General features: G+C 41.0%; 1 pseudogene; it reads left to right on the forward strand.

Annotated features, from left to right (window-relative positions):
• The first annotated feature begins 10,484 nt into the window (after positions 1-10,484).
• Positions 10,485-10,663, forward strand: LOC141374333 (NADH dehydrogenase [ubiquinone] 1 beta subcomplex subunit 1 pseudogene; annotated as a pseudogene).
• The last annotated feature ends 284 nt before the right edge of the window (positions 10,664-10,947 follow it).

Raw genomic sequence — 10,947 nt, forward strand, 5'->3', positions numbered from 1 at the left:
TTTTTATTTACAAGAGCTTACATGGTCCTGTACCACTTCTACTCAGAGCATGGTCTGTGGACCCGGAAGATGTTACAAATGCAGAACCTCAGATCCCACTCTGGATCCACTGAATCTGAATCCACACTTCAACAACATCCCCAGAGGAATCCAGTGCCCATTAAACCTTGAGGAGGGCTGTCTCCGGGACTCGGCCTCATTATTAACTCTGACTTCATAGCCTTCCATACGCCATCTTTCTTGCTCAGCTCCAGCCATGTCAGCCTCCTTTCATTTCTTGAGCATTCCACATACAATGCCACCTCAGAGCCTTTGCACTTGCTAGGTCTTTTGCCTACAGTGAACCTGCCAGTAGATACCCACTTGGGGCAGTTGCCCTAATTCCTTCAGGACTCTTTTCAAATATCTAACCAATGAGGGTTTCCTAATGTAGCATCTCAACCTCTCTGTATTTCCCCCCAGGAATTCCTATTCCTCTCCCATTCACCCTGCTTCCTTTTTCCCCAGAGCCCTTATCAACCACCTGACATACTAGGTCTTCACCTGTTGATCTATTTATTGATTGATTTATTGTCTTTGTTCCACTGCATCCCTGAAAGTTCCATGAAAGCTAGACTGTGTGTGTGTGTGTGTGTGTGTGTGTGTGTGTGTGTGTGTGTGTGTGTGTGTTATCTCTAGTTTCTAGAACAGTACCTGACCCACGGTAGTTACACAATAAACACTCATAAAATGAATTTATGAGCGAATGATCTGTAATTCTCACAGCAGCCTTCTAACTGCCCACATTTTAGAGAAAGAGAGGTTCACAAAGGTACAGGAAGTTGCCCAAGGTCACTCAGCTAGTAAGACACGTAGCCACAGTTCAATCTGATATCTGAGTCCAAATGTGATACTCCCAGCAACTGTTTTACCACTTACGGTCTGAAAAAAAGCTCAACCCACCGAGCAACTGTACTGCCCTGAGAAGGAAGATGAATCCTTACAACTGACATGGCATTTTTCAGGTAGAAAAGATTTTCACATTTGTTTTCTTTTTTACTCTTAGGTTATTCCACAAAGGAATCAGGGCTACCCTGCCTCACTGGGGCCTCTCGGCATCCATGAGTAGCAGGTGAGTATAATCTGATTATCCATGTTGGCCAGAAAGGGATCTTCCTCCTAATCAAGGGCCATGGAGACGAATGCCAGTGACCACCACAGGCCTGGGGGTGACAGCCCTGTGAAGTCACAGGTGGCCCCCAAGTGTGCCTCTGCTACTGGGACCCGTGCACCGCATCCAAGACAGTCACTACACCTGTGCACATCACCCTACTTCTCTTCACGTCCTTACTGTTCTGTCAACCCAGAAATGTATTTCATTTGAATTTAAACTCAATGACCCGAACTCTGGCAATGCAGTTTGGTTAATGACTTCATTTAAAGAATCTGACAGAAACGTACGCATATAAATCAAGGCCTTCCTCCTCTCATAAGAGGTCGGGGGATCTCAAAACTTACTGAACTTTAGAAGCAACGGGGAGCTCTGAAAAAAAATATACTGGTGCCTGGGCCCCAGCACAGACAATCTCATCTAAATGGTTTGGAGCGAGCAGCAAGCATCAGGGTTTTGTGAGAGACCCCAGGTAATTTTAATGATTAGCCACATTTAAGAACCACTTTAAGACCTCAAGAACATACATGTGCACACACACACACGTACGTACACACACACGTGCGTGCGCACACACAACATCTCAGATAGCCTATAGCAACTGTGGGCCCAACGGAGAGAAATACCGAACACATGATAAGAAGAGCAAGTTACTGAACTGACCCTCAACAAACAGCACGGACCTGACGCAATGACCAGTGAAAGTCAATGAGGGGCAAAGAGTCCATTTACACCACTGATTTAACTGCTCACTGAGCTGTGTTTCTTTATTCGCTGTCAGTCCTTTTTCAGTGCATCAGGTCCCATAGAGCGGCATCTAGCAATCTTGGAAGCTTCAACAACCTTGATTCCCGTTCAAGAACACTACTCAAAAGACACTTTGAGGTGTGGCTACGGTACCTGGGGCCAGCAATCCAAATCCTCTACTCCACCGTAGAAGAAATGGCATCATTAACAACACTGTGTATGTATGCCACCGTGTCCCTCTTCTCTGTCATTCCCGAATCAAGTTGTATTGGTTTCATTTGTTTGCGTTAGTTAAGCATCATCAAAATGAAAAAATCAACAGCTTGAGGCCTAGAGTTTTCTTCATGTGGTGAGCTGCTATGTAGTAGGATAGGAAGCCTTGTTGTAAAGAACAGAGAGAGAGTGTTCCCGTAAGGAAAAAGCTTGACACTATTTTCTAATGCTTGAGATATGTAAGAGATGTATTTTGGGGATATCAAAAGTAGAATCAATTTCTGAAAGCCTTATTCAGCTTCATGGTGTCAAGAAAAAAGGCAGTTGTGGAGAAAAAAAAATAAAGAAAGTCAGTGAGAAGTAGTCAGTATGTCACTGTTCCCCCTTAGGCCTCCTCCTTACCACAAAGCCCACCAGTCTCTCATGGCTTCATTCTTACTTCCTCCCAGTTCAAATCCCCTTTCCTCCAAGAAGCCAGTCTGTAAGCCACCTTCTTTTCCTCTTCATCACTTCATCATTCGTTTGTACTTGCTATGATGTCGTGTCATTAATTATCTTTCCACGGGCTTATACCTTTTCCCGGTACCTGAACTCTGCTCGTCTTGAGGAAAAAAAGCTGTATCTTACGGTACTTTATGTTTTTCTCACAGAGTTTGCTCAGAATACACATACCACCTACTAGGTGTTCAATAAGCAGAAGCTGATTTGTTACCACACTTCTTATCCAATTTGTGAAAAATTTTTTTCCCTGTTCAATTGAAATACAGTTAAGCAAGAACCCAATTCAGAAGTCCTCATCAAGTGCTTTCTCTCTCATGCACTCACTCACTCTCTCAAATAAATGAATCTTTAAAAAGGGGGGGGGCTCCCTGCTCAGCCTGCTTCCCCTCTGCCCCTCCCCCTGCTCATGCTCTAATAAATAAAACAAATCTTTAAAAAAGTCCTCATCAGGTTAGAATTTTTATAAATCAACTTTTCATTTCCAAGAACTCTGGGAGCATTTAAGAGTGAAGTTTAGACCAATTTAATTTTTTAAACATCAAATTAAGTATCATTTTAGGTTCTTCTCGAAAGGCATTCAACCATTCCTTGCTTACCTTTAACGTAACGTGTGGCCCTACTTCAGGGCTTCTGCACTTGCTTTTCAATTTGGCTAAAACATTCTGTCCTTTCTTCTATTCTTACCTGCTTCTTGTCACTTAGGTCTTAAATATTTCTGCTTAGAAAGGTCCTCTAAGACCACTCACTTTAAAATTGCTGCAAAGAGGGACGCCTGGGTGGCTCAGTCGGTTAAGTGGCCAGCTCTTGGTTTCGGCTCAGGTCATGATCTGACGGTCACGGGACTGAGCCCTGTGCTGGGCTCTGTGCCGGAGTGCGGAGTCTGCTTCAGATTCTCTCTCCCTTTCCCTCCAGCTCACATACTTTCTCTTTCTCTCTCAAATAAATAAAATCTTTTTAAAAAAATAGCTGCAAACACATGGCTATCCTCCATCACATTATCTTGCCCTATTTCTTCCCTTACAACGTTTAAGTATCAGTACACATTTTGACTCATTACACTGAAAATCTCTCATTTATCTATTACCTAGTTCCCCACCTTCAAATGTATGCTACATGCGGGGAGGCAACTTTTCTGTAATGTTCACCCCTCTCCCCCCAGTGCTCATCAACTGGTACATAGTCGACACTTGACAAACATTTGCTGCAGGAATAGATGTGGAATAGCCTGAAGGTTGAGACGTGAGCCCTTTCTCAAACAGGAGGCCGACGTTTGCAATTCAACAGTTTTCATTTACACATCTGTCTCGTTTCTATGGCACCTCTAAGTCCCTAGAAGAAAGAGACCTGAAACCAGGTTGCACAGAGACAGAAGATAGGACTTGCTTGATAAAAGATGAAAGAACAAAGCCAGCTCCTAACAAAAAAAAACCCAAAAACAAAAAAAAAAAACTGGCACTTCTCCCTCTTCTCATGCATGTATTCAATGACTACAAGTAATTTCAAAATAATCATTTGTTAAAATCAATAAATATTTAAATCAGCGTTACCTTATCAATGATGATCTCTACAAGTTCTCCTTCTGGTATCTCTATAATTCTCTCATTTGCCAACTCCCTGCCAAGGAATAGAAATTCACCTATTAAATTAAAATGATCAAAAGTATAAGTAACACTGATATGTCTGTAAGTAAATAACATTCATAGTGCATTACTCAACCTGGAATTTAATACATCTTTTAGCTTTAATAATCTGGGAATTTTTCAATGAGCTTTAGCATTGTGGGGTCAAAAAGTGTGTTTTAGGACCACACAACTTTTTTCCCCCTTCTTTCCTTATCTCTAGCAGAGTTTTCCTTTTACCTCAGCTCAGAATAAATTCATCAAGTTTTCTTTATATTCTCTCAAAGCAGTTGACGCTTCCAATGACTTTGATGTTCAACAGCATTTGTTCAGATGTCTTTCTGACATTGACCCACAGTGCTGTAAAATCTTTCAAGCCCAAGTTTTTCACCAGCTGAAAATTGTTTCCTTTAGGATTATATATCTCAACAGACTTTTATCCAAATCAATTCCATCTGAACCTTAACAGAAAATGTCTTCTTGATTTTGCTACCTTAGAAGCCTGAGACCTGCCCTGATACATTTTGCCCCAAGTAAGCAACGAGCTAGACCACTGAAAGAAGTCTTTTTGAGGGGGCTTAGTGGCATTAATTGAAATTTAAATGATGGAATATGAAAACAAAACTTTTTTCTGGAGACAAGCAAAATTTCCAAACCAAAGGAGGCCTTTCCAAAAGGAATAATTGCAATTCAAGAAGATATAAAACTGATTTTAGATGCAATAGTGAATCATCCTCGTCAGAGCTTGCCACATGGCACCCACTTATCAAGTCACTGCTACATACGCAAGAGTTCTTTTTCCCGGCATTCTTTAATGATGTTTTTAATGATGGTGCTATACTTGGTTAGCTGTAACCAAGAATTTCAACAAATAATCAAAGTACTGTTGAGTGGACTATGTGTGGAAAAATCCACAAAGATCTTCTTTGGTGAGTGATACTCGATGCTTGGTGTTTATAGGGCCCACTGCTGCGGTTTTAAAAATTGTCAGTCAGCTCTCCAAAACCTGTTAGGAACTTGAGAGATGCAACACCAGCGTCATCAATGTTAGGATGCCTGTGCTGGTTATCACTTGTTATCACCCCTCCAGATCCACTCTTCACCATTTTGTATTTCTCCTCTGTGCCCTGGAAAGGTGATATGCATCAATCACACCAATGGGTTCACTTCTGGATGTGTTTGGCCAATAAAAAGCATCAGCAAGAGGTGGTATGGTGAGAGTATTTAGTTCCTGCAGGCTCACTGCACACAACTCTGATCAGGTGGCCATCTCCACACAGCTCTGCCTCTGGGATTCAGAAACCACTCCATTCACTCACTATTTTGGACCTAGAGTAGATAACACTGTTGCTAACCATGATACTGCCTCATGGTTTCCTTCTACCTTCTCCACATGTTTATAAATAGTCCTTTATGAAACTCCTTCAAAATTACCCAATTTGGGATTCCATAGGACTCCTGAGACCAGCAAAGTCCAAGCACCTGTCTTTGAGGAGTTTCCCATTTGGTAGGAAAGAACAGCCGTCATACCTTAAGAGAAGGATGCAACTAAACAGGATACGAAGAGTGACGATATCAATTATTAAACTATGACATTTCCATGAAATGCTACAAGGATTAAGGGAAATAAAAGACTAGCTGGGAGCTAAGAGCTGGACTGAAAAGATTTCCATCAAAAACTCGAACTTCAAGCGCAGTGACAAGATAAAAGAATATTTGGATAGCAGGAAGAGTAGATCTTAAATGTTCTCACCACATATACACACACGTATTGGTAATTATGCAAGGTGACGGACAGGACAACTTTGTTGTGGTGATTATTTCACAACATACATGTGTATCAAATCACCACGCTGTACACCTAAAAACATACACAATATTATTTGTCAATTGCCTCTCGATAAAACTGAAGGCAGAGGGAAGAAGGTATAAATAAACTCTGGCGGGAAAGGGACTTTGGCAAAAGCACACAAGTACAAGTAATAACATGCGGGAGGACAGTTAAGTGAGCAGTTAACTGGTCCATATGGTTTCCAAAACCTCTGGTGGGAAGGTAAGTTTAGGGTTTAAATACTGGCATAAACCATCCCATCTGGACCAGGCAACACATGGGTGAATGCCACCCACAGGGATCAAGGCACCCCCGTGAGGATGAAAAGAGCACCTGCAGCTCCTGGCCTGACAACATTCAGGAGTGGGTTCAGTTGTCAGCTAGCCCATTAGCCACAAGAACCAAGTGAGATGTGAAATCATTTGTCCTGGGGCTTACGCTATTGTGTGTGTGTGTGTGTGTGTGTGTGTGTGTGTGTGTGTGTGTGTGTGTGTGTGTGTGTGTGTGTGTTTTAAGCCTCTGATCAAATGCTTTTCTGAATTCTCATCACAGCAGACATCTCTTCAGTTTGAATGAGCAGCTGACGTCCTTTATCGAACACAGAGGCCCCTGTTGTACACCTTAGCGAGGGAAGTAGTGGCAGAGGCCAAAGACTCAAGGGCTACCAGCCATGGTGACCATCAGAACAAGACCGTCACTTGGTGCTGGGTGTTGCTCAGCCAAGCGACCCTCTGTTTCTAGTCTATGCCAGTGTACGTTCCAGAAGCTCTAGGTTCCTGCTTTCTGCCATTTACTTTCTGGTCTACTTAACTTCTTGGAGATTCCATTGCCACACGAGTAAAATGAACTCGCCATACCTGCCCTTTCTGTGTGCTAAAAACTGCTGTGAGGAACAAATCAAGTAGTGCTCAGGAAAGCATTAGTAAACTGAATAAAGTAATTCAACGGAGAGCGATTACTTAGGAGGATGGAGACGGTGGGAATGGCAAGGTAAAAATATCTCCCTTAAAAATTCTTAGCAGTATTTTTGGTATTCATGGATTTAGGTATCTTCAATCTAGGGTTTCTCTCCAATTTGCATTGGTACCAATACCATTATGGGAGGTATTACATTAAAATGCAATATTGGCTTTTGTATAGCTCCTTTCAGATCAACTAAGACAAGGTCTCCCAGACTCATGCAAGAACAAAATCTCTTCCGTCATTTATTTTGCAGCTTTTGAAGACAACTCGGGCATGTACAAATGTGTAAGTCTTTCTAGCTTACAAAGGCAATGCCTGTTGGAGAGTGTCAGTAGGTCACATCACAAAAATACCTCTGATCTACTATGAAAATTCAGAACGGTCACCCTGACTGTGACCTTCTCTCCCTGAAGATGGTCTCGTGCCTGCAGCTGCACTGTGCTGACTTATAAGAATAGTTTAGGACCTGGGTAAAGGACGGACCAAAAAAATGCATGTGCCTCTTCCATCACATCAGCCCCTAGGGATGGGCAAGTCTATTCTAAAATGAATGAGATGGGGACACACAAGAGAAGCAAAAGAGAGAAGAAGAAGAGGATTTAAAGGGTTTTGATGCCCAAAGGCGAAACTCAAAAATAACGCTCCCTGCAGAAATCATGTATTTACCTAGTATTCACTGGTTAACTACTAGTTATATTAAAGAACCATTAATCCAATTACCGGTGCCCTGCTTTATCTTGTAAAAATTACAGAATGGCTTTGAAGCAAAAATACTGTGTGGGTCACTCCAGAAAGCAGTCTTTCTGTATCCAAGTATCCAAAAGTATCCAAGACTTTTTATATCTGGTGGTTCGTATTTGGCTGTGAGAAATTAGAAGGTAGTTTCTCTTAAAAAGGTTGCCTTTATGGCAGTTTTCAAGCCCACACTTAAGTTATGGCTTCTCCTATTACAGCTTCTGTAGCAGCAGCTCTTTCATTCCAGAGTTCTGGCGGCACGTTTTATGGCAGTAATAAAGTAATAAGAACCTAATCTCTTTCGAAAGGGTTTGCAGAAAGGTTGAGTACAAAATTGGCACAGGATAGAGTTTTTGACCTTTTCCCAGTGAAGTACACACAAAGTAGGTCACAATCTGCTTTTTTCCTAATTTGTCTTTATTCCAGCATGTCCTAGGTGTTATGCAAAGATCTCTAATACTCATTACTATTGCAGAGTAGTAAGACATAATTCATACAGTGTTTGAGTCAATTCCACAAGGTTGCTACATAAATATTGAATTTTCACAATGAACTTCCCATCTTTTTAGGATTCCTCAGCTGGATCCCCACAAGTCTGGAGCTTCAGGTTCTGCAGAGCTCGTGATAATTCTTTTGATCAAAGATAACACAGAAAATGTATGAAGAGAGAGTTTTAGAGATCCCTAGAGGCCAGTGCCTTTGAGTGAAGGACAGGACAGAGATATAAGGCAGTCAAATACAGTGGTTCTCCTGGCTCCCGTGCCCCACCCAGAACAGGTTTCCACCAACCACTTGACCAAATATATAACCACCAGCTTACCTGAGTATATGGCCCTTATCTCCATTCGTCTATATTTTAACCAACTGAATGCCTCAACACTGATGATTCTGGAACCTAAGACATTTTCCTCTTTGGTAGTGGCCCTGATCTGAGTTGGAGGTTGAGTGCCATAGTAGTTATGAACTCATTCTAGAACCAGATTTAAATCCTGTGTCTGTGTCATCTTAGACAAGTCACCTAAACTCTCCCAGCTGTTTCCTTACCTATAAATTGACGGGAATAATCGGGTGGTTTTGTATAAAGCCACACAAAATGATTCATTTAGGGACTGTCATATGGTAAATCCTCAATAAATATTTGGTGATTATGACTGGAGATAGCAAAACCCATCTTAAGAACCCATCCCAAAAACTTCTAATAGAAGATAGTATAGTAACACATGTTTATTCTACACCTCTCTTTGAAAACCCCAAAACAGGGATGCCTGGGTGGCTCAGTCTGTTAAGCATTGGACTCTTAGTTTCAGCTCAGGTCATCATCTAAGGGTCGAGAGATCGAGCCCCACCAGTGGGAAATCTGATTGGGATTCTTTCCCTCTCCCTCTGCCCCTCCCACCGCTGTACTCTTCTCTCAAAATAAATCTTAAAAAAAAAAAAAAACCAAAACAGCAAATTTTAACATACCATCTACCTAAGAAATAAACTTATAGGAAATAGCAAAAACCCCATCCTACAGTTTGTAAACAGTATCTCTGAGAATTCAGTGAACTGTGGACTTTGATTAAGAAGGATGCTGAAAGCCAAAGCTCACTTGTCCAGCTTGGGAGCAATGTGAAAGCATCTGAGAAGTTATGGGATCTTGAGAGACTAAGATAAGACCCCTCTACTTGAATCGACAAAGACCGGATATAGGTGGGCTGTGGGGGAACTGGGGGTCCAGTTGCAAGTGACAAAATGCTAGGGGAGGTAGGTCTGATGAAGTGATTGCACAACTCTGCTTTGTTTATTATTTTTGCCCCAAAGTCTAAATCAAAACAAGGGAGGCCAGAAGTAAAGGAAAAACACCAATTGCTTCTGCAGCAAATGCTTATAAACCAAGATGAATAAATACTGGAGAAAAGACTTGTGAGCTCAGAGGCTCCATTTCAGTGCATGTTGATCTCTCATACTGCTTCTGAGCTCTCTAAGGAGAGATGTACTTCCAAAGCCAGAGACACAAGCAGATAACACCCTTCAGAATTACAGTAATATTCTAATTTAAGTATGTCCCAAATATTGCATGGCACATATTTGTAATATTAAAAATATATTCGTTGTCTATTTAAAATTCAAGTTTAACTGGAAGTCTTGTATTTTCATTCGCTAAGTCCTGGCAATCAAATCCCACCCACAGATAAGAAAGAAGGAGGAAGGTCAAATGGGCCCTTCTGCATGGACAGTACGAAAACATGCAGGAAGTTCACATAACAAGCAACACAAGTGAAAGATGTACTTCAGATGCATTACTGCCAAGAAATCAAAGGCAAGTTTATACCAGCATCTTTATAATCTCAAAGAAAGTAAAGGAATATGGTCTATTGGAAGAAATAGCTCAAATTTATAAATAAAACGGGAGATGAAAAGTGATTTGGCAAAACTAAGGAAAAGAACTGAAGACACAATACTAAAGCTAGTTCAAAATAAAAACAGTGAGAGGTAAAATCCACCCTGCTGAGGAAAAGTCAACAATGTGGAGAAGAGGCCTAAGAAACTAAAGAAAGGTCCAAAAGAAAAGGTAAATGAATAAAGCGCTGAAGGAAGAAAAGTGAAGGAAACCCAATTAATCATCAGCATCAAAGTGATGGTGAGGATAATAACTGTACCAAAAAGAGAGCACAGTCAACAAATAGAAAAACATTCTCCAATTAAAGTCTCAGTCATTTTTGGCACTAAGGCCTCAGCATTCATGATGAACATAATTCAGATTGTGACCGATGGACACATACACTTGTGCCTGTGGGATGTGTGCTTGGATGTTATTTAGACAGAAAGAATGATGAAAATCTAACTGCCTTCTGGAACAAGAATATGTCTAAAAGGGAACTGAGACCCAAGGAAGAAGCCACCTGGACTTACAGGCTGTGACTGAATTACAAAATGTTCACATTTTAAACATTAGGAGAGCAATAAAAACACATTATTTAATTTGAAGGGATTCTTTTTATGCTAAAGTAATCTTCCACTTTTCAAGTAATAGGCACACTTAGCTTAAAAATAAATAATTGAGTAAAAATAATTGAGTAAAAAAACACAAAAAAATAAAGTCTCAAATCTATAAATCAGCAACAAAATGTACTCTGGAAAACGATTATAAAAATAATCAACATGAAGACATAGCCTGATGAAATTCAAGGGTAAGAAAAGAACCC

Source organism: Callorhinus ursinus, unplaced genomic scaffold (assembly GCF_003265705.2).
Source record: "Callorhinus ursinus isolate GAN/ISIS: 27379988/994484 unplaced genomic scaffold, GSC_fseal_2.0 scaffold16, whole genome shotgun sequence".
In the NCBI taxonomy this organism is placed as follows: Eukaryota; Metazoa; Chordata; class Mammalia; order Carnivora; family Otariidae; genus Callorhinus; species Callorhinus ursinus.